The sequence below is a fragment of the Rhipicephalus sanguineus genome, chromosome 2 (genome assembly GCF_013339695.2).
Source record: "Rhipicephalus sanguineus isolate Rsan-2018 chromosome 2, BIME_Rsan_1.4, whole genome shotgun sequence".
In the NCBI taxonomy this organism is placed as follows: Eukaryota; Metazoa; Arthropoda; class Arachnida; order Ixodida; family Ixodidae; genus Rhipicephalus; species Rhipicephalus sanguineus.
The window spans coordinates 165,583,717-165,608,785 of record NC_051177.1 but is presented as its reverse complement, the minus strand read 5'-3'; the positions used below and the strand labels follow the sequence as shown (position 1 = coordinate 165,608,785).

At 44.7% G+C, this 25,069-nt stretch overlaps 1 pseudogene; it reads left to right on the top strand.

Annotated features, from left to right (window-relative positions):
* The first annotated feature begins 18,918 nt into the window (after positions 1–18,918).
* On the top strand, positions 18,919–24,108 carry LOC125757400 (uncharacterized; annotated as a pseudogene).
* The last annotated feature ends 961 nt before the right edge of the window (positions 24,109–25,069 follow it).

The window sequence follows — 25,069 nt, the reverse complement described above, 5'->3', positions numbered from 1 at the left end:
CACAGCGCCTCTTCTATCGTCTTTACATGACATTTGCAGCGAAGCACGCAGATACGCGGCCAATTTTTTTTGTTGTAAAAGGCTGCCCCAGCAATTTATCTGCACGTACGCTGCATGCCCTATGTGCACGACCGCAGGATTCTATAGAAAGCGCGTTTCTCCAGTCCAGATGCAGCGCCGGGCCGTGTTTGAGACCGTTGCAGTTTGCGGATAAACACAGATCCCGATCCTTCAGAAAAACAAGCATACGTAAGTGCAGCAAAGCGGCACGCATGGTGCCGATCGACAAAGGTCCTTCAAACGAATGAATGGCGTGAACATGTGCTGCAGGGCATACACGAATGGAAACAGAATAGCTTCACTAATCAGCTTCAAAAATGAATAAAATGCTCGACCTCCTCCTCCCTCCGCTTTTTTTAGGTCTGTTGTGTCATTGTGGTGGCCCTCTTACAGTCTTCAACTCCGCGGTTGTTGATCCCCCCGTAACTACATCGTAACCAGCGTAACCCCGACCAGGGGGACGCGCTTCGCATCCCGCAAGAGAAATTTTCAGGAGAAACTGGCGGCAGCGCCCGTGGCGGGCGCCCAGGCAGTCGACGCGGAGAGGGACCATGGCGGCGCGGCGCAGGGATACGGCAGTGAGCCCGCTGCCCCATTCTAGTAGCCAAAACCTACCAAGTGTGGTGGCGGCTCCGCGCAGTACAAACAAGTTTGAAAACTGAATCTGTTCTAGTAACGTTGGTGTGCGCCACCTTGAGCGGCGGCTTGCCATCTAGTGAGCATTCTTGAATACACCGGAGAGAGCGCAGCTGCGCTTACCGCTTGTACCAATGAGAACTAGTGTCCACGCCGACAATGGACAATGCGCGAGTGTAAGATACAAGCTCCTAAAAATTGTGAATGACTCGTAAACTCTCTTCATGCAAAGTTATTTTGTTTACAAACAGACGCACGGCAGAAGAGTCAACACCAATTATAAGAACATCACCTTTCTAACCTTGTTTTCGACGGCGGCTGCTGTCCACCATGGACATCAGCTGAGCTTGAAGCTGTTTGACAAGCCTCCCGTGTTCCCACTTCTACTGCTCCTGACAGTACGTCAAGAGGAGGAGAGTATCGAGGCAGCCGTGTACGCGCTACATCATATAGTTTTCACTTTTTTATTCGACGGAGCTTTGTTTAAAGTCACCTCAAAGTTCTTCGTAGAAGGCGCGAGCGTGAACCGCCGGGCGCCTGCTCCTTGATTATTTCCGCTCTTTACAAAATGCTCCAAACTGCTGGCACAAGATGCAGTTGCGGCAGGCGCGTTGAGGGCCGTGAGGCTCATTCTCCAGAATTTCTTGCTTTAAAAAAAAACTATGCGCAGGAGTTTGATGGTGTGCTCAAAATTAGGGCGGCCTTTTATCAGCGCTCGCTTTCGTGTGGCTGCCGCTTTCCGCAGTGTGCGCAAGAAGGCGTGTCAGGCGCCCTACATTGTCCCCTTTTGTTGTGCACTATCGCACCGGCAGTGGGGTCCGCCTTTACCACATATTAAGCCAAGCTTTCCATGGGTGGGTTCAACTAAAATATAGCAATAGTTGTGAAGTTCGACTCCCTTTTACATAACGTAGAATGGGGGCAGCGATTATGTTTCGAGAGTTGGGCAACTTTACGTCTTGGCCTTTTTTTAAAGCTGAACGAACTCTTCCCACTGAGTTAAATCTATTTACTTGTTCGAAGACATCGCTTTCATGGCACTTATATGCAGCTGTGTTGTTTCAGGTGCCGCTTAGAAGCTAAGTTCTTTTGTTGTTGTTTTTTGCTTATATTGATTGGTTCATAGAGTTCACATAAATAGGTCACACGATGAACAACGTATCATTATTTTGTGGCAACTGCAAAGCTATTCAAATTGGTATAGGTGATATACAATTTAAATGACACACGCCGTCTCTTTCGTATGGTGTTGTTAAACGTCTCCTTACTCAATGCAAAATTATTCGTTGAACCACTACCGCATACCACCCTGAAACACAGAGCCTCACTAACAAACATATCCTCGTAGGAGCACAAAAGTCGAAAATGAAAGGAAACGGAAGAAGGAGAGGAGAGAAAGTGGACAAGCATGCGCGTATTTAGAGGAAGTATTTCTTCTTAATGAATAGTTGTGAGTGTGGCATCTCTCTTTCCTCTCTTTCCTCTCATTCATGTCGCTTTCGTCTTTAGCTCCACTACGATATGTCTAGCAAACACCCACTCGTTCAAGAAGTTATCCTCAAGCCTCACTGTATTTTCTAACTATTACCTGGACGGTGTGCTTGTCATGTGTGCTGCACAAGCTCGCGTATATGAAGGCCTCGTTGTGCAATTTGTGCGCTTATCATGCAGCACCGTCATCAAGAAAATTGCTTTCCATTAGGAAATAAAAACAGCTGCTTCTTTTCATTCTCAGTAGCAATTATCCTTTCGGGTCATTTTTGTTTGCTTAATTTTGACAAACAAATGTAGCGCCAACAGCAGCATCATCCCCAAGTCCACGCAGAAAAAAACTGACAATAAAATTTAGGAGCGAGCTCGGTGCCCGAAGCTACATATCCTTGTGTTAGAAATGGATGCGCAGAGGGATCGCACACAGCTTGGTTTGAGCGACCCTGGTGCATCTTTCAGTTTCGATCGCCTCCGACCTTGCAGAGGTATTTTTCTTCGAGGACGGTTAGAGCAGATAACCGGGAGCCCATTGGCCAATCTAGACAATAGATATGCAGGTAAGTATTTCGGAGTCCGCAACAACGAACAACGTAGCCTTCATCGAAGTTCCTAAGTGGCCGTTTGTCCTCGGGACCGAAAAGAACGCGCAACAGAGACCGGCATCGGTGGAAGCTGTAGAGCCCGTGAAGTACTAGTCAGCTCGATCCCTCGTTTGCGTAGACAGTTTCGACTTCTGGATAGATTCACTGAGTTTCGGTTAGATGCGGTGCTATAAGCTTTTTGCGTTTCGCAAGCCTTTTATTGGGGCGGAAGCTAGTCATCAGTCTGCGGACAACTGATGGGTACAACAGCAAATGAAGAAGACCCACCAGAAATCACGAACGACATTACGCCTTTAAGGAAAGCCTACAACGGGCGATGATGTTTTATGCGCAACAAATAGCCAATGTATGCAACTACAAAAACTAATACTGCATCAGCTTACTGATGAATATTACCTAAAGCTTCACTTTACGTGCTGTGAAAAACGAAAATGTTATGTTCTCTGTCTACAATGCAACAAAACTTAATTGCCGGAAAACTCCAACCAGTGACGCCGTGGACCCGCTTCAATTCGCACTATTTGCTTCAAAGCCAGGAAGTATGGTCTTATAGTATCGTATTAAGTAATGCACAAATGAACTGATACGCTATTTCCATTTGTAATGAATATTTTTATGCAACCTGTTACACTTATAAAATATAGCTCCTATGTCATTTATAATATGGCAGTATACAGGGTGTTTCAGCTAAAAAGCACCAAGTATTAAAAATTAAGCATATGCGCTACGCGTCTCCAATTAGCGCAATATTGTTCTTAGCCGTATAGAGCATGTCAGAATATTTTTGCCAATCTGCCAAGCTCGGCAATTAACAAAGATTGCTTAATGAATTTTTAAATAGGAACTCTACAGAAATGTTTCAACACCTCCGGTAGCCTGCTCAATCGACCTCGTTCGCGGAGCAGCCTTTGATAATTCGTTCAACTTACATTTGAGGGCACTAAAAGCGCCGCGCGTTAAGCGGCAGTCACGTGCTATATTTTTAAAATTCGCGCGCTTTAGAGAAAGGCCGGAAAAAATTTAGGCAGGGGAGTTATCTTAACAGAAATTGAAAAATTCGACGTTTCTGAACAAGAGCTAAAACTTTTGTGTTGAAAACTTTTCTCTAGCTTTACCATTAAAACGTTCATTAAGCAATCTTTGCTAATTGCCGAGCTTGGCGGATTGGCAAAAATATTATGACGACACTGCGCTATTTGGAGACGCGTAGCGCCTATGCCTAATTTTCTAATACTTGGTGCTTTTTAGCTGAAACACCCTGTATAGTAAACGATAACTATCTGACCTTAAAAAGCGACAAAAGTCGACAAAATAGCGTGCAAAATGGATTGGCTCTGGTGGCTGTAAACTGTTGTTTTCCAGTAAAAAGTATGCGGGGTATTGTCTTCTTCATTCTTGCTATTTTCCGCTGCATGTTGTTTATCTACTGTATAGGCGTCTTGTATAGCAATGCCAGTCAAAATGCTTTATAGAGGCTGCTGTAAGATCCAGGCAGTAGCGGCGAGGCATTGTAGTCACAGAGTGTCACCAGAGGTGCACACTGAGCAAAACAAGAGAACATTGTTGTCCTTCCACGTTATCTTTCCTGCGAGGCTCTGTCTCCCCGACAAGAAAACAACAGGCGTCAGGCTGCTTTTGGGCTTCCCAGTCATGACTGCTAGCCGTTTCTATAACACTATTTTTTCCCTGAGCTGCCTCAGCCCGATCGGCGGTAGGCGTATCGTCGCTCCCCGACCAACGACGTCGGCGCTCCTGTTTTATCTGTGCAGCGACTCCCGTGTGCTGGTGTCATACGTACACGGTCACGCTTCGTTTCCCCCGCTCGTACGTCAGTGTTGACTCTGCACGGGGAGCACGCCCTGTGTGAGACAACTTTTGCCAAAGTAGCGTGTGCTTGCAACAATAAGAAGAGTGCATGCAGACAGATTGCATGAAAATGGAGCTAAGATCAATAAATATCATCGGCCGTAGAGAAGAAGCCGTCTCTGCTATAAAAAAACAACCTCATGTATATTTTTTTCCACGAGGTACTGAGTCGCTGCTGGCCGATACGCGGACACAAAGTGTGTACCTGTAATAAAATCATTCACAAGCGTGAAAAAGGACACACCGCGGGAGGATGTTTGCCTGGATGTGAGTGTTTCATACAACAACAGTTACGCGGTAATGTAGCGGATGATGTTTAGGGATCAAAGATTACACACTCAGTGTATATCATTTTTAACGGAAATACGCCGGCGTTGTAAACTGGCGGTGTCGTACCACGCCTTGTCTTTTCAAAATGAATACTTACCAACTAGCTCAGCTCTCTGTTATTCTAAGCTGTTAAAGCGTTTGGTAGCGCTGTATGCTGTATGAGGTGGCTAAAGGAAGCGAGGATATAAGATAGGACTCGTGCCACGCTCCATGGGCAGCATTTGTTCGTGTTGCAATAAGGATGGTCTACGGACGCGCTGTCCCTCTTTCCGAAGGCTTTGTCCATTCCGTGCGAAGAAGCCAGCTATTTGTTCTAAAGAGGCTCACCCCGTTGTGAAGGCTGCCTAATTGCGCGACAGTCAATATCTGGTATGATGTACGCCAATGTTATGTTGTACGCCATGATGTACGCCAACATTGGCGTACATCATGGTAGTGAGTCTGTCAGAAACGTGACTAAAACAACACAAGTAAATGCAACTGCTACACTGAGTGGCGCAAATGTAAAAGGAATTACAAAGTAGGAGGACAAATAAGCTTCAATCAGTAGAGTGAACCCGACGGCAGAGTCGTCAAACTTGTGTGGCGTGCCTTGTCCAATATGCCGTGGGCCTGAGTTGACAGCTTGGCTCTGTTCTCCAGATGTAACCGGTCTTCATGGTTCCAGCTTGTCAGCTGGGCCTCCCACTGCTCGACGTTTGGTCCATTGGTAGGTAGTGCTGACTGGTTGCGTGCACACTTCGATGCCATATGGTAGGATGAAATTTCTGCAGAGCAGAATTTGGAGTCGTTCTCGTAGCTTGCGTGATACATAGCCTGCAAAGGGGTACCGTGAGAGAATGTACCAGTCTGAAGCTTTTGGAATAGTACTGTCTATTCTATTGTTAACTGGGGGTGCGGTGACGGGAAAGTTGTTCAACCCAGCTTGTGGCGGCGAAGAATGCATGTATGTGTTCTCCGGATGCTTTCACATCATTATATTAGGCAACAACCGGCTAATCGATGGGCAGTATTCTGCGACTCAAAGGCGGCTCTACAATGTCTTTCGTCGGCACTTCATCGCGGATCGTACGAATAACTTGTGCGAGATACGAGAAATGCTGCAATATGCGATTGAAAAAGGACACAACGTTGTGTTTCAGTGAATACCAAGTCATTGCGGTATCTCCGGCAACAAGCTCACCGATGAAGCTGCCAGAAAAAAGCACACGTAGAGACAAACCTTGTTTCTATACCGTTATCCAAGATTGACGCGGCTCGATACCTAAGTAAGCTGGCCCAGAACATGACACTGCAAAAGTGGCAAACATCACAGTTCACACACCATCGACTGTATTCTCTCGACCCATTTCTACGACTGCGGCTACTACCTTATCTTTCCCGGGAGGAAGATACAGTCTTGTGCCGTCTGCGTCTGGGTGTTGCGTTCACCACCACCTACGCATTTAAGATCGAGATGGCCGACAACGCCGAGTGCAACGACTGTGCCTTTGATGAAACTATTGAGCACCTGTTGTGTTACTGCCCGAAATACGCAAACGAGAGGCTTCACCTCAGCACTGCACTAAATCAACTGGACGGAAGCGCTTTCACTGTCGAGAAGATATTGGAACCATGGGGCTGCCCATCACAGTTCCGAAAGGCAACGAAAGCGCTGTTGCGTTTTCTCAAGGTTACCGGACTGATTCGCCGTTTGTGATGTCAAACGTAGAACTGTTACGTCTGCTGAAAGAGTGACTTTCCTCCTCCTCTATAACTTTCCTCGCCCCCCCCCCCCTCTTCCCCAGTGCAGGGTAGCCTACCGGGCTCAGCCCTGGTTAACCTCCCCGCTTTTCTTTTATTCTTATTCTCTCTATCTCTCGCTTTTGAAGTTTCATGCTTTTTCACGATAGCCAGTGCATGTTTGATTATGGTGATATAACCAACAATTCCCTTGCGCGTTATGGCTGCCAGAGATACCGCCGTTTCTTCTGCGGTCTGAGTGCCTGCAGTTTTTACTGATGCGGCCTCTTGTCTCCGACCATTGATCGCGCTGACAGCGGGCGCCGCAAAAGAAAAGGAAGAAAGAAGCACGCACCAAAGATCCATAGTCTACACAACGTTTGTGCTTTCAGGCGTTTATTCGAGTGTTTAATGGTCAGCTAGGTGGTCTGAAAGTATGCTCACGCACTACATCCCACCACGGTGCAAAGTAATGTTCTTCATCCATCGTCATGACACTCAGTAGTGCTTCCCAAAACTCCCAGTGTGAAATGTTCTAGACGTTTAAAAGTGCACGAGAAGATAGAAGGGGAGTAGCCGATGCCAGAATAGAACAGGAAGTTCAGCGCATCTGTAGCGAAGGCTTTGCTTTCGGCTCCGTCAGGCAACGATATGTTGTACCTGTTTCTTGTCCACTTTTATTAGTGATTATCTTAGAACTCCTATACTTAAATGAAAAACAACAAATAACTTTTGTGTAGTTTATTTGGAGTCATTATACAGACATTTAGCCTAGATGTACACGCATTTTCTCAATAGCGTTCCTCGACAGGTTCTGGGAGAGCAATTAATATTATCAGTTACTCATTCAGGCATTAGTTGTCCTTCGGTGTGGCAGTGGAAGCGTTACTTGGCAATTTCCTGAGCAAAGAAAAGCATGGAAGCATGCGTGCGTAGCAAGGGCTCGTTTTCGAGACACGCAAGCTCAAGCTGGAATAACGTGCACGCATTCTTCACTGAAGTCCTCTTTTCGTATATGGTGAATGTCGCTCATCGCCAAGGCAACATAATAAACAAACAAGCGTGTTTTTCTGAAAAAAGCGCCACCACTGAGATGTCATGCAGTGCTCAAGAGGGCAGTACAAAGCCTGCACCTTAGGAAATAATGAAATATGTTTTAGCGTTGTCACTGGCAGTCTCCGACTTTCCTGAACTTCTTTGCTGCGTAGTCGCTTCGCGGTGATCCGCCGCTAAAATTCAGCGCTTACTTCTGGACAAGAGTTGGGGGGGGGGGGAGGTACTATAGAGAAATGTCATTTTTTGGAAAAGAGGCCGAGACACCTGCATCAGTCGTCAAGAACTATTTGTTATTGCCTATTTGAACCTAGCCTTTATTTGCTAAGTAGAAAAAGCGTATTTAACTGCACGCTGCACCACAAAGCGAGTGATACATCGTTTTGGCGTTTCTTTCCTTTATTATTTTTAAAGAACCGTCGCTTCAATCATTTAGAAAAGTGCAAGGCCGCGAGGGTAATATGACAGCGCAGAAATTCTGTAGCAGTAAATAAAAAGTTCTTTTTGTTTTTTCAGAAGTCTGTAGGGCAAAACAACCGCAGAATGCATGCAGTATTGAATGTGAAGGTTTATGCCAATACGTTTTCCCGTTCACCTTGGCTTTCTTGTACACGCAGTTGGCCGTAGACGCAGTTTGAAAAAAATACACGCATTGCAATAACTTCAATGCTTGTGGTGTGCTATTACATGATTTCTGTTATCATTGAATACTCTGGATTATGGTTCCATGCCCTATTTCGTGCTTCTTTATCCCGTCATCAGTGAAATTAGGAGAGCACAAGTCTGGGTTCACTTCTAATAATCGGTCGTAATCATCACTTGTAGAAGAAAAGCACATCTATAGCAAATTTTAACAAAGAGAGCAAAGTCTCTCGTTTTCCTTTTACAGCTGCTAATACAGGGAAAGAAAACTAGCTTTATTTACTAGTATATAAACTCCTAGCACAGTGTCATAAAGCTGCCTTATTTATTTTCATTTTTACAGCACGTATACACAAGTTCTTCACCTACAGATAACCTGCCGGAAAAAAGCTTACTTTGAAGGCCGCCGTCGTAAGCCGGAATAAAAATGGATTTCGGATAAGCCGTACTTGTTCCACCGGTCGGAAATGACCTTTCGCATTATCCCGAGCGTATACACAGGTGTGTGATACAGATAGCCGAAAGTACACAACCCCACAGTTACTACGGTCTTCTACGGCTCCATGTTCCAGTTCTGTCTTTTAAGTAGGCAGCCTTATGTGCTAAAGCAACTGAAGTTATTTGGTGTTGTTCTTTTTTTCGTCGGGGTGATCATACAACGTGCTTTTCATTGTTTTCACAGTCATTAGGTTACGATGCCCTACTGAATTTTAAGTTTCGAAAGAAATGCCGGTAAGCGTACCTTTGTCCTTATCATCACGCAACATACCACGTTTGCTTCACCTGGAAATTTTACACCGTTTGAGCGCTTTGAGTAAGTAATCACCGATACCAGGATCCAAAAATAATAATACCTTTTCATACGAGAGCGCCTTTAAACTTAACAGTCGGCGCGAAGATTGATGCAGTAGTTAGGGAGCAGAGTGTCAGTCTACGAAATCTTCGTCGGCAAAATTCTTAAGAGGCAATAACTGTTCGCTGATTTAATCCTGTAGGAGCTTACAAAAACGGGTTTCGCAATGACAAGGAACAAATGGCAGTCGGACAAAGTGAGGGCAAGTTTGAGGACACATGCGATAGACGTTTACAATGGCGCTTATTTTAGCACATAAATAAGTAGCAGCAGCCGAGGAAATGTTTTATCAATATAAGACAGCACCTTTCACAGAAGGGGAAAAGAGAGATAAAAGTTGTGCTGAAGGCCGTCAAATGACAGGAAGGTAATTGTCCAGTTTGCTACCATGGATAAGGGAAAAGGTAAGGGGAGAAAGAAGGGTAAAAAAGAAAAGCATGAGGGAGAGAAGGTCTGCCTTCAGATATGGCATCATTTTATGGTTTTGCTTTCCTTTTGACAGGGATTTCATGCGGTTCGAAAATAAAATTAAAAATATCTGCGTACAGTATTTCCTGCTTACAGAAGCGTTTGAAGAAATGTCTGTAGAAGATCCGGTTTTCGGCCTAAATTTCCAAATTTCTCGACGATTACGCAGTATTAACGAAGTAGCCATGCGGCGAAACGCATTTGCGCTTCTAGCTCAATACGAGCACGGTCCATGGGGCTTAACTATTACACAGCTAAGCATGGCCACATGCTATTGGAACACAACAAAAATGCCATCAAGCTGGAAAGGCACTAACCAGCGTGGTGTCGTTGAACGGCGAATGGCTGCGACACATGGTGCGCCTGATCATCAAAGACAAATATCAGCAGAAACAATATAGAATAAGCTGCCAACAATACACCAATTCCGCAAGCAGGCTGCCATTTTTAAAGCACTTCACCGCCGGAACGCATTATAGCGCCTGCAATGTTTCGCCGCCATACCGGTGTGTGGGGTTCTGCGGTGGTGTATGCACTGTATACGCTCAGTCCACAAGGTATTGCTGTTCTTCACGGTACATGGGCAAAGCACAACAAGGCTTCGCGAGTGTAAATGCGCTGCAGTAAATAATCGCTAAGCTGTCAGCTTCCAAACGGCTGAACCAGCAAGCAGCGGCGGCCCACGAGACGTTGCCGCAGCGGCGCCTACGATGGACATAGGAGATGAGTAGAGTTGCAATACAGTTCTTAAGCAGCATGATTTAATTGGTATTTGGTTTGTCTCTCTTTGTTATACACTGTAAAAAGGGACCGTTACTTTTACGCCGATTATTGCGTGAATAACGCGATGACGCCATTGTAATCGCGAACCACGGTGTTTTCACCGTATACCATGCCGCGCGTATGATCATTGGCTTGTAGGAGAGAAGAAAGCAAAGAGTAAAGAGGAGGAGCGGCGCCATGCGGGCTTCTCGTTTCCCGCCGCTTTGTGCAGGTGCGTCTACGCAGCGACGATTGCTTATCGCGCCGGCGCACCCTTGCGTTATGGTGCGCGCGGAAAACTGGGCATGCGCAGAGTGTCGCAGATACGGCAAGGAGAAGCCGGCTCGGCGCGCGATGCGTCACCAGTCTCGCCATTTTCAAGATTTTGCAAACCGTCAGGCTGCGTTTTGTTCGCCAGCTGAAGGTATGTAGCATTCTTTTCTCAAAACTTAATTGCGCAGTGACGCACGTGAATTATGTGTGTTCTCTGGAAGTATTTAAAGCCATTTCGTTTCACTGGCGTGTCTTTTGTGTATTTTCTCGCATTTCTTTCTTGAATAGACATCTTGCGTTGTGTGCGCGTCGCAGATGGGGTGCTGCGCACTTCGCCTTGCATGGCGCGCCGACATAGTGCGCGAGTATTTTTGGTTTATGTGCGAGTGCAAAACAATAATAATGCGAAAATTCGCGAGTTACAGTTATAAGGTGGCGTTTGTGCGAATATTACGCCGCAGCTGCTGAAATGGTTCTGGAGCCAAAATCGGTACCGCTTCTACCACGCCATACACAGCACGCCATACACAGGCGGCTTTAGAATAGCGTTTCGCGCCATTGTGCATGCGTCGTACGCTAACTGCTTGCGGGCTCCCGTTAAGTAGGCAGTTTTAGAATAACGTACGCTACGTTAGCGTTAGCATTTGCACCCCGCTACTTTCCGTCACTTAACGGGAAACCGCAAGCGGTTAGCTCACTACGCATGCGCAGTGGCGCAACACGGTTACGCAAAGCTTTGCATACGCTGTACTAAAAGAGGCTGCATTCGATAGGTATGCTGTTATTTTCAACGGCGTGCTGCGTGCCAGCAGCGTAAAGCGGTGTGAAGGTTTCCACATGTGCACACTTTTGGTGCGCTGCAGTTTGGAGTTCGCGCTGTTTCCATTGTTAAAAACGTGATCGTCTGCATTATTTCATGATTCGCAGAAACCCTTTGTCTTGATTCTCGTTGGCGTTATGTGCCGTCGTTGCTTAAATTGTCAGCTGAAAACGATATGAGGTGTGAGTAGTTTTAGTTATATTTAAGTACTATGGAACGTGTGTATACTCTAAGCTGCAATATAGTTACATTTAACGGCGTGTTGTGTACCAGATTTGTGTACCCACTTTCGCGCGCGTTTTCTGGACTGTAGCGCTTCTTTGTTCACAAGATTGTTCAAACTTGGTCTAGGTTATCTTTGGCGTTCGGAATGTGTTGCCGTAGTTTAAGATTGTACTGCAGCTTCAAACCATACCAGTCGTGCAAGCAGTGTTGTTTTGTTGCTTAGAGATGTAATATTCGTGACTTTCAACGACGATGTAGTCATCTTTAACGGCGTGCTGTGAGCCGTTAAGGATGATTTGGATTTCCATGTGTGCGCGTGCTTTCGCTTCGCAATGCTTCGGGTTCGCGCAGTTTCGTATGCAAACCTTTTTCTTGGTTTGCGTAGGCGTTCCGAATGTGCCGCCGTTGCGTTGCGTTTCTGTGCAGCCCGATACGGTACCAGTCGCGGAAGCATTTTTTTCGCTGAAGTACTGTAGCATTTGCTGCTTCATTCTATTCAGTTAAGTTTAACAGCGTATTTTGTATCAGCAGCTTAAGGAGGCTTTGTGTTCCCACGCACGCTCGCTTTCGCTGCGCAACAGTTTTGGTTTCTAAACCGTCTTGGCTTTCGTTGACTTTCTGAAACTGCACATGGGCTTTAAGAAGGAATTTTATATTTAGATCGCCCACATGGTTTCTGTTTACTTGATACTGGTGTACGGGCATGCCTTCTCAGCATTCGAAATGCTGTTGCCATTGTAGATTCGGTCACATAGCTGTTAGCAGAAGAACGTTTCTAAAAGCAAAGATGTTCTAGCACGGCGTAAAATGAAATTATCGCCACGATGAATCGGCACGCGCTCTCTTCGTCATCTTCCGCTTCGCTCCCAGATCACGTGCGCCGATTTGTCCGGTGTATAATAAGGAGAAAGCACAAAGCGAATGAGAGATGTGAGGGTGAGAATGAGCAGGGCGAAGAAAGAAACAGAGACAGGAATATACAAAGAGAAAGCCTGGCAAAAAATTGGCCGCGTATCTGCGTGCTTCGCTGCAAATGTCGTCTAAAGACAATAGAAGAGGCGCTGCGTGAGATATGGACGCCATCTGGCAATACGTCGGGAAACACGAGTGCTGTGTTGCGGGCTGGTAGTCCCGGCGCAGCGGCAGGCGAAGTCCGGCGGTGACCAACGCGACCGGTGGGGACGCCGGCCAGCCCGAACACGCTGTTTGGCGCGATGCGCCGAAGGAGAAGAAATGTCCGCACTCAACGGGTACTCTCCACAAACTCTCTTACTTACACGTCGCCTGGGTAAAACAGGAATGCCAGAGCGGCGCCCCCTGTCATTCGTACAATGCAATACTGAACCGAAACCGAAACACAACATGAGCTTGTGCAGAGGGCACGGAGGAAGACAAGTTTCAGCGCTGTCGCATTTTCAGCGCACCTTAAGAAACTAGGGTTGTAACATTGTAGGGCGAGTAGGGCCAGAAGGACCGTCACGACGAAAACCTGCCTCCTCAGTCGTATTCGCCTGTAACGTTGGTGTGGCTTCGCATTCCCTCCTCCGCTCCTGGCCTTTCCACAAAGCTACTGCCTAAGTACGAAGGCCCCTACCGCGTCCTACGTCAAGCATCCCCAGTTAACTATATGATTGAGCCTGTTCAATCATCTACGGACCGCCGTCGTCGCGGCCGCGAGACTGTTCACGTCGATCGACTGAAGCCGCATTATGACCCACCAGTTGTACCTGTTCCTTAGGTCGCCAGGATGGCTCCTTTTCCGCGGGGGAGTGATTTGTAACATGGTACGGCGCAGACAAGAACGCCTGCGAAAGAAGAAGACGAAGACGGTGGCTGTTGGCGCTCGCGCTTGCTCGGCTTGAACCGCTGATCGCTTCAGCTGTGGCAATCTTTTAATAAACGCGTTACTGTCTCAACGTTAAACGCATACCATCAAGGTATTTAAAATTGCGTATCTATGTATTTTCTGTTAAAGGAACACACCGCCTAATACTTACCTAGTGATGTTGCGCCTCAGATATGCGTAATGTTTGCTTTTTGATCAACAATGTACACAATTATGAACCTATTCAGCCGTTCACGATGGCTGGCCCTTGGGCAAATGGTTCAACTTTGGCCGAGTGGCTGAATCGAGGGACGTGCCGACAAACAGAAAGACAGACAGAAGGACAGACAGAAGGACAGACCAAAATTTCTGAGCTAAGTTCCCCAAGAAAGACTATCGTCTTTAAAAATGTTCTATGAGGCAGCCAAGGCGAACGTCTTAACCACTCGGCTATACTGGCACACTGACAGAACATTGCATAGCCTTGTATAGTATCGTGTAGCAAGGAAGTAGAAAAGGCCAGTGTGGGTGAGGAGGAGGAGAGAGAGAGTGAAGCATTGCAATTAAAGAACGAGAAAAAGAGACAGAAACGCAGAAAGAGAGAAAATGAGGGAATAAAACAGAGGAAGAAAGAAGTATAGATATTGTAAGATAAAGATATTGAACAAAGAAATGCAAATAAATAAATAGAAAAAGAGAGACACAGAAATAAATAGACACAAAAAGACAGATAAAACAGAAAACAAAAGAAAGAAACAAAGAAGGCCGCCCAGCTCCTTACAGTAATATCGAGAAATAGGTTGCCCAGCCAATGGAGACAAGCCTTTGCTCGCTGCGCCAAGCTTTGTGCGACATAGTGCAAACTTCCCACAAATTTTGTGTATGCGTTATATATACAGGGTGTCCCAGCTATCTTTAGCCAAGGGTTAAAAAATACAATATTAGAGGCAGGCGAGTGAAATGACTTGCAAATTGCTGACAGCCACCTTGCGCACTACAGACAATTTTTTGTTTTGTAATTAACTAATTTGTTAATTAGGTTGATTTAACTAAATTGCTAAATATTGACTTTAGGCAAGAAATGCTGCTTGCAAAGTTCGAGAGCGTCCTCAGAAATCCCAATCGCATCATTTGCGATAAAGAAAGTCTCACGTATACCATTTTTCCCAAGCTTCAAAGAAAGCCCGCGAAATACAAAAAAGAACCACGTGACTAGCGCGCTCGCGCGCCGCAAGAATGCTGCCCTCAGCCGTGGTTTGAGCGAACGAAATCAGCTGCGGCCGCAACTCGGCGTCTCCGTTGCAGCGGTAGGCCGATAAGTTAAAGGTGGTTTCTTGGCTCGCGCTCGCTACAACTTGCACCGTCACGCGAGCAGCTGGCTGGCAACGGGCCAAGAAACCACCGCCCACTTATAGGCCTACCGCTGCAACGGAGCCGGCGAGTCCCGGCCGCAGGTGATGTTCGTTCGTTCAAATCTCGGCTGAGGGCAGCATTCTCGCGGCGCGCGAGCGCGCTAGTCACGTGGTTCTTTTTGTATTTCGCGGGCTTTCTTTGCAGCTTGGAAAAAATGGTATACGTGAGACTTTCTTTATCGCAAATGACGCGATTGGGGTTTCTGAGGACGCTCTCGAACTTTGCAAGCAGGATTTCTTGCCTAAAGTCAATATTTAGCAAATTAGTTGAATCGTCCTAATTAACAAATTAGTTAATTACAAAACAAAAAATTGTCTGTAGCGCGCAAGGTGGCTGTCAGCAATTTGCAACTGATTTCACTCGCCTGCCTCTAATATTGTATTTTTTAACCCTTGGCTAAAGATAGCTGGGACACCCGGTATATATATATATACATATATATATATATATATATATATATATATAGACGCTAAGGCCCAGATAATTTGTAACCGCTAAGGGCTAAATTAATAAATATTAGTTACATGCTAGTGAAGCCTGTTAGTTTTCACATCACGGGCGCCATCTTTGGGTACTGTGGCTAGCTTCCACAGCACACTTGAGAACCGGTCGGCGATAAGGGGATTAACAAGATGCCCAGGCTATCCGTGCGCATTCTCTACCCAAAGATAGCGACTGCTATAATGGCGGCGTTAAAAATGCATTCTTGAAAGTCTGCTTGCGCTCCTTAGAAACGTGTTTTTTTAGAACCCGTTTAAACTTAATCAAGGGTTAGTGCCTAACTGGTTAAATTCTGAAACCCCATGTTCAGAGCTAACTTAAAAACATCATTCAGCAGTGTATCAGCCAGCATCATGTATATAATTTTGCAAAGTTCGGAAGTAGCGAGGACTGTGAATTACAGAAAAAAACCCGCGCGGTGTCGCCATTGCGCTGCACTCCAGCGTGGTTTAAGTGAACAAAATGAGTATCCTTGGTGAGTATCCTTGTCGTAATAAGGACACACAGCATTCTTGTGTTTTCGCAGGCCTTCCTTTTGCATCACGGATCTAGTCACCGAATGGTGCCTGCTTCTGAGGACGCCTTTTGTGTTCTGTGCAGTCACCTGAAGTTCTCAGAAAACTTATTCCAATCATTGCAGTGAAAAATGCTTGTCCTAAAGCAATGGTGAGCTATTAGAGTGTTAGCTTTCTGCTCTTTATGATGTCACGTATTGCTTGAGGTATTCAACACCAAATCGTGATCATTGTCACTATAAGATAGTATGTTTGCGTGCAGAAGTTGTGATTTTGAATCTGAGACGCTGTCGGGTTATGCTCGCCATTACGGTGTAAATGCATCTTGTTCTCAAAAAATTCATTGTGTGCATTCTCTTTGCTGTCATGAATTTGTTACCTATGCTGGTCTTAGAAGCCACATCTTCAGGAAGCATCAGAAAGAGCGTGATGTTCACAGCTCCATATTTCACCCAGTCGATGACATGGTTTTTACGTGTTTGGTCCAGGGCTGTCATAAGAGTTTTGAAGCAAGAAATAAGCTTTTGAAGCATCTGAATTGGCATATGAGTGCTGAAGTTGCAGTGAAGTGCGCTGTTAGCGGTTGCGGTAGCATATTCAAGGTGAAGTCTGCACTGTCGAGCCACTTAGCTCGAAAGCATAGTAAAGGGAATCATGCTGGTTGTGTGTCATCAGTTGTCTCTACATCTGTCTGCGAGTTAGCTGGCATAGATCAGTCTGCGGCTAATGCAGCCAGCTTAAGTTACAGTGACGATATAACAAAAGGTAGCTATGAGGAATGGAAGGATTGTGTTGAGCGTTCTCTTGGGCTTTTTCACCTCATGCTTGAGTCAAAACTTATTGTTCCTGTCAGCACTGTTCAAAGCATTGCACAAAATTTGACTGATATTCATCCACTAAATAACAAGTGCACCATTTCCATTTTGCAGGCATTGCTTAGAAACAATGCTGGCGATGCTATTACAGCAGATCTCTTCAACGCAATTCACAATGATGCTTCCAGCGAGTTGAATGCATTATTCAGCACCTATTACAAGCGCAAAGCGTACTTCAAGAAAGTATATGCATACGTTGAACCAACATGTGTAAGACTTGGTCTAAACAGGTTCAGAAAAAGAGAGGCACATGCATTATGTTCCCATTTTGAAGACGTTGACCGCTATTCTGGCCAATGCCGAGATTGCAGAGTGCCTTCTAGGCACAGAGCGTCCACAAAGTGGGGATTGCTTAGTTGATATCACTGATGCCCCAGCTTCTAAAAATTGTGCATTTCAGTCAAATGAGCCAGCACTACAGCTTCTGTTGTACCAAGATGCCTTTGAGGTGGCTAATCCTCTTGGCTCTGCTAGGAAGAAGCACAAGTTGATTGGTGTTTGGGAATTTCAGAAAGCACAATCGATCTACTCGTGACCACATTCAATTAGCAATTCTGTGTTTAGAGTCTGATCTGAAGTTGTTTGGTCAAGAAAAAGTCTTTGATCCTTTGATAAAGGACCTCTTGTTGCTGGAAAATGACGGAATACCGTTCGGGGGTGCGCCGGTCAAGGGTACTGTTCTAGCAATACTTGGCGATAACCTTGGGTCCCACTTTATTGGTGGGTTCGCAAAAGCTTCAGCTCATCCCATCATTTCTGCAGGTACTGCCTGATAAGTCGTTCAGAGTTTCACGCAAAACCCTACATGCAAGGGGAAAAAAGAACACCTTCCAGTTACGATTTTGCTGTTGAGCAAGCCACCAATACAGGAACAGTTTTTGACGGTGTCAAGTGCGGCAGTGTTTTCAATAAGCTTTCATTTTTCCATGTCTGCAAGCCAGGACTGCCCCCGTGCATTGCTCATGACCTCTTCGAAGGTGTGGTCTGTTATGATGTGGCCCTTTTTCTCCAATATTTTGTTGAGACACAACAATGGTTCACTTACCAGTATTTGAATTATTGCATAATAAATTTCAGCTACAAAGGATCAGATGCTTCTACCAAGCCTTGTGAAATTAATGTGCACAGCAATAAACTAGGCTCTGAGGCCGCAAAAACGTGGGTGCTGCTTCGCCTTATCCCTCTGATGATTGGGCACAAGATTGAAAGTACAAACGTTGTTTGGGGGTTGTACCTCATTCTGAGAAAAATTGTGGACATTGTGTGCGCACCAGTAGTCACCAGAGAGTAGGCAGCATCCCTGGCCATTTTAACGGAGGAGTATGTGGCAGACAGGCATCGCCTTTTTTCCTTCAGAAGCTTTAAAACCGAAACACCATTTCATGCTTCATTACCCAAGCTTGATGATGCACTTCAGACCATTAATAAATATGTCGACTTTGCGGTTCGAAAGTAAACATTCTTACTTTAAGAACTGTGTGCGGTCCACGAAAAACTTCAAGGCCGCTTGCAGAACGCTTGCAGTGAAGCATCAGCTGTTGCAGGCATACTTGCATTCTGAAGGGTTTTTTACTTCAGACGTCTTCTTCACCTCTGCTGTGCCATTTCGTGTTCAAAACTTTCCTGCAGAAATGCATGGGTGCCTTAAAAGTAATTACTTTCATGTTACCAACTCTGTGACATGTACTTGCGTTTCATACAAGGGTACAGAGTACTGTGTTCATAACTTTCTCCCACTAGTCATCGATGATGAACTCTGCTTTGGTGAAATAAGTGTTGTTGTCATTCAGAACAAAGTCAATGTGTTTTTTGTGGTGAAGCAGTTCAAAGCGTGTTTTTCCCCCGAGCTGCATGCATACAAGCTACACAACAGAAATATATTCACAGCAGTGGAAGTCTCTAACATTGCAGATTTTTACCCTTTGTCTGCTTATGAAATCAGGGGTGAGACATTTGTTGTGCTGAAGCACCAAGTTCACCAAGGACATGGAAGGCCTGGAGATGGAAATAGCGAAACCTCTACCCGCTCTGCCTGTTGAGACACGTAAAGCACTTGTGAACAGACTCTTAGAACTCGGTGTGGAGTGCTGTGATGACCTCAACCTCATCAACGAACAGGACTTGTGTAGCGTCCTGAAACCAATCCAAGCTCGGAAACTTGTTGAGTACTTGACAAACAAGTGTAAGTCCTTTGACGTTTATTACACAACCAGTGTAGACAAAGTGCTGTTGAAAATGTCACAGAAATGGTTCATACTAAGTATTAACGTACACCAGTTCAGCAATCTACATAAGCAGTCTTAGCAGTAAACTATGCTCTGTCACAATCTGTCAGGTACATTCCAAAAGCTTGAACTGCAGGTGAAATTGCTTTAGGAATATATGCAGGGTCAACAGAATGTCATAACCTGCATAGAATTCGGAAACGTAACGCTCCAATTGTTGAAGTACCAAGCACTGTTTAGGATCAAGTCTTAAAAAGTACTGCGGCGTATAAACACGGGTGCCCCTGGTTCTGGCAACGGCTCTATCTTTTTTTAGCCTGTTTTCCGTGCAAGAATGTTGGGGCATAATTTGTGTTGGAGTGCGCTTTTGTCATTTTTTGTAGACTGCCAAGCTGTAGCTTTTATGTGTATCTAAAGAGATACTCAAGCATGATTGGGTGTGACATTTAGTGCACACTTTGTTATTATTTAGTCAGGCTTAAGTTGGCGTATACAGCGGTGCATGGTGTATTCTTTTTTGGGCTGTAGTAAGGCAGGTTGCAGCTTCTGTGAAGTGTATCCTGTGAATAAATATGGCATGGTTATTTTTTTCAGTAATATGAAATCATGGCACGCATGTATTCATTTATCACAGATTGCCTGAGCCAGGAAGTTGTGCCAAACAGCCAGGGAGCGGCGCCGAACGGCGAGGGAGCTGCACAAGGTTGTCCAGCCGAACCAGCTCACAAGGAATCCAACGGGACCAACGTGTTTCTTAGCCCAAACTGGCCGGAGTCATTCAGTGTGCCGTGGGAGACCATGCCAAAGGCTCTTCTAACAGCTGTGCAAGGTGGAAAGCGTCCAGTTCCTAAAGACCGCAGAAAAATGATTAGAATAATAATTGACAGCGTTCTCAAAGTGTGCCCATGCCCCTTACGCAAGCAGCTTGCAGTTATTGCAATGAAAGTAGTGGATGCGTACCCAGCATCTTTTAAAGATGTTTTCGATGGTACTCTCATCGGAACTGGCTACGACTCTGTTCCGAATCAGCTTGTGGCAAGGGCAGAAAACATGAGACGAGAAGAATCCCAAAGTAGGAATTGCAATCAGAGGCAGTCTCAGAAGCGCTCAAGCTTTATAAGCAGAACATTTACTACTCCGCCTGGTGATCCCGAGGAGTTGAGACAGAAGCAGCTTGTGCTGCAGGCTATGTTCAAGGAGGACCCATCCTACAGAAATGATGGGAGTGTGCTAATGGAATCGACATATTTGCAACAAGAAGACATTAAAGCAGGCTTGGCCATACCGGAGCTCAAGATCGCATGGCCGTTCTTGTGTACAGCATGTGGCATTCAAAGTCACCTCAAGAGCATTCTCAATATTGACCTCAAGGAAACGCTTGAGCGTTCTTTAACAGAAAAAATGTGCACTATCAGGAATTTTTTCGACAAGGAAACGCATGGAAAAAAAGCTGTAATGAAGGTGTCGAAAGTGTTGCAAGCTCAACAAACAAAACTCAACATGTGGAGCTGCTTGGTGTGATCCAGCTAATTGCCTCCTGGTTTGGGGAAGACCTCAGTGAACTTGTGCAGAAGAGAGAGGTATGTTTCTGTGATAGCCAGCATAAGAGTAAAACAAATTATCCTGCACGTTAAACTGGAAGTCGGTCCTAGTGCCCGTCTACGGTTGCTTATCCAAAATACATGTGAGCTGCGTGCATAACTCTGAGCCAGACAGCAAATGGGCCCACGCAGAATATTGTCACGGCCTTAATTGACCAAGGTTACATCTTCAGCAGTACCTCATATTTATATACGTTGTGTGTGAGCATTCTTATAAATCTCTTAAATTATCCTGTTTGGGGCACTGCAATTTTTTTACGGTATTCAGGTTTTTTTACTTGCTAATTTTTTACTTGCTAATTTTACTTGCTAATGTCTGTGCTTTAAGGTCAAAAGCTCTATTCCACTCTTTTTTGGCATGCTTGACTCCGACTGAGATAGAAGGAACTTGGTGATGTGCCCCTGTCACCATGCATAATTGCAGCAGGTATGAACTTTCAGTATGTGATGTACCGTGGAATTGCTTAGTACATATTCTTTTTGCTTGGTACATATTCTGTTACTGCATTAGTAACATATTTTTTGCAAGTATTGCAGGTTTAAGTACGCTTTTTTATGTTCTAGCTCACCGGGCTGCTTTTACGACCTGCATGCTTGCATGCCTAACTGTTTTATGCGTATTCATTGAATGGGATGTTTGTTAATGTCATGCCGAGCATGTTTGACGGTTGCTACTGTATGCTGTGTCCTGAATAATGCATTGCTGTGTTTTTACAACAGTTTGGTAAAAACATTTTATTGCAGCACTGGATGGTTTTATAGTTGGAAAATATGCATTTCCTCTATGAGCACCATAAACAGATGAATATACTTTGCGCTTCTACAAAGCTTAAAATTTCACCGAAATCCTTGAAATGAAAACTGACCATACTTGTAACCACTTAGCATGATTTTGTTGCAGTTGCATTAACATATCGTACAGGAGCTGTGTCAGTATGCAGAATTCATTAGCACTAGTTTCTATTTTTAAGGAATTTACTTGCATAATACATGCTGAAATATAAAAGAGAAACTGCTTGAACTATTAAGGATGCCATTTCATGGTCGGTGCTTTTAACCTTAGGTGATGACTTGTGGAACCCAGAGGAGTACCTAGTTCTTGTGGATCACCATGTGTTGGAGCGAATGGAGACTTCACTACAGCATTCTGCATGTTATTTAGAAGTTATTTTTGCTTTCATGTGTGCTATGCTGAAGGAGTGGAGTCAACGCTGGAATTTATTCAAAGGTGGGTTTTTAAGTCATTTCAGAGGGATTTTTTCTCTCCTTTTTGCATAAGAAAGCAGCTAACGTAAGCATTGTTCTCTTAATGTTGGTGTCAAACGATCTGCATAGAGGGTTTCTTGTGCTTGCTGTGGAACCTGCTAGCATCCTACCGATTTTAGTCATCTTGAAAACCCCTTCCTGTAGTAGCCTGTTGTACCCGTAGCCTTCACACTTTAAAGCAGCACTGAAAACACATGATTATTGTCAGAAAAAATCCTCTGTGTCTCATTCTGAGCAAAACGACGTTTTCCAGAAAGCAAAATACGTGGTTACTGTGAGAATTGATTATAAAAGTTGTCCTCTTATTTGATTCGAACTCATTACTTCTATGAGGGGAAGGCTCCTGTGACTGTAGTTCTGAAATAAGTGCATGGCGGTGAAAGCCTAGCCTCTGTGATGCACGTCCAAGCTTTCAGTGCACCCGCAAGATGACCGGTAGTGCTGGCGCCTATTGCACTATTTGTTTGTCTTTTCGAGCTTACAAGCACTCCGTTTTTAGTAGCGGAACTCTCTCTCAAGGTGGATCAATTTGCCATTGAACGTCAACTTGTTGTCCCGAGTGCCTTTTTTTAAGCTTCCAGTTATAATCTGTGTTCCAAAGTTTATGCACCCAACTTCTGTAATTTCGGGTGCATGTTCGATGCTCATTATCAGCATGAACGGAAACAGAAGGGAGGTCTTTACAGTAGTTGTGTAGTTCACGTACCCAGGTGTGCATCGGTGTAGATGTGTGCTACATGCTCTGAATGCTATCCATAGGCTGCTGCAGCAAAGAGACAACATTTTTACTCGTTACTGATTATGCCTTTATCGAAGCATTTAACGTGCCAATGTGACTCTGGCTATGAAACACACCGTAGGCAACCTATTGCCTAGCCAAGTCAAGTTGGGACTTTCATAGGCAGAGTGGAGGGCTTTGGTTATAGAAATTCACTCTGCGGCTCGTAAACTTGTAGTGACATCATATAGAACATGGTAACGCTTGCATTTTGCCTTCGTTGAAATGCCATCAAAAACCTTGATGGAAACTGATGCGCACAAAAGACAGGGACACAAGAAGGAACATAAATAGACCGACGAAGCGCATGTTCCTTCTTGTGTCCCTCTCTTTTGTGCTCATCAGTTCCCATCAAGATGAATCACTAACAAGCCCAAGTCGAAACCTGTCCTGAACATCAGAAACCTCTTTTGTAATCAGCCGATGGTGCCACAACCACTGAGCCACTGGGTTGTTGCTTTTATTGACTTGGATATCTTCGCTGATTGTTCTTCATCACGTGCAGCCCTATGCAAGTCAGGATTAGTGAAACCATTGATCACTTTCTAAGGTGCCACCATCCTGTAGCATTTCTGCTTAGTGTCTCTTCATCCTCGCAATTCAAGTTGGCAGATGGTGCCAGTGAGCGTATATGCATCTAAGCAGCAATGTGGCAAGAGATTAATGCTGCGTTGATGACGATGACTTTTTTTTTGTGCAAAGACAACTTTGGCCAATGAGTGCCATGGTTCATGATACATTTCTCAACGCAAGGTTGTATATAAAACCTATTTTCCAAGTGCTCCCAGGTATTCCGCAGATATGCCGAGAAGCAGGGCAAAGGAAGCTAGCACCCGTTTTATCACTGGTGGGCACCCAGCCGCGCTGAGGATCGAACCTCGCGTCATCCACATGTGAGGTCAATGCTTAAATCACTAAGAAACAGCTGCAGTATAAAAAGCAATACTAGTATAGTCAAACTTTGCTACACATCAGTGGTTAGCATTTATGCTGCATTGGGGGATCTTTAAGAAGGAGCAATATCTGTATGAATAACATTTATGGATAGGCTTGAGACACCAAATTTCAACATTTAGATTCTGCACATCTTCTAGAATGTGTTTCGTAAATTGCCACGGATCTAAGTAGAAGTTTATGAGTAGCTTCATAACTGCTATTCTCGGCATTGTTTTTTCTGTTTTCAAAACAGGGCACTTTTTGGCATCAATCCAGACCATGGCAGCAAGGGGAGCAAGAAAACAAAGAAAGTCAACCCCAAATCCTCAGTCTGACGAAGAAAATAATGGAATGTGAGTGGAATGTATAGGTAAGTAGCACGATTCTTGAATGTACTTTTTTGAGGTGGAAGTATTGAGTACATTGAAACGCAGGAATTATTCATCCTACCACTAGAGCAAGTTATCTTCAGATGTTAAAGCTGCCGGCTAAATTCTATCTTTATCAGTACACAACAATAAAGGTGACAACCTAAACACATTTTCTGAGCAATTCGCATAGCTAGCTCTATGCCCAAGTAGCTTCTGCTGGAAATGATACTTGAGCAATTTTCAGGAATTCTGAATGACTGCACTATGCTGCGAATACAGTCTCGCTTAAAACTAATTTGCAGGTCAATGTGGCTGTGAAAACACCTCTAGTGAAAGAGGGGAAAATGTTGGCTTAGAGGAATATAGAGTTCGTTAGGAATAAACTTAGTAAGCCTGTGCCTTTTTGTTCTGGGACAATTTGTTCCTTATGGCTTTTAAACTGTTAGATTACTGATATATACAGTGATTACCTTGTCATCTGGATAGGTTTTCTAGCTTCATTCATTTAGCTTCCTTAATAGATTCATTTTTACCTGTTATTGTTTAATTTAATCTTGCATAGTCTTCTTAACTTCAGTCCACGTACTTGTCTTTTCATTACAAGCAGCAGAAATTGACAGTAGTTCATGTTGCAGTGACCGAAAGCCGCTGCGCTACATGTTAAGGAGGAAAATATTTTGTTGGCTGCACGCATAGTAAACAGGGGCCATCGTTTTACAACTAGACTGCAGATGAGGCATATGTCAAATTTCTATTCTGACTGTGCCCCAAGCTGTCCCCCATTGCAAAAGTTGTAAAATTGCAATTAGCAAAGGTGACCGGCATAGAAAAAGTACGTATGCAATGCTATTGATTGTATGCTTACAGAAGACATTAAAGAGCTGGCATTTCAGTTTCCTAAATAAAAGTTTAAAGTGAATTCTTTAGCAGTTTGCTATTTTGTGTTGACACTGTCTCATT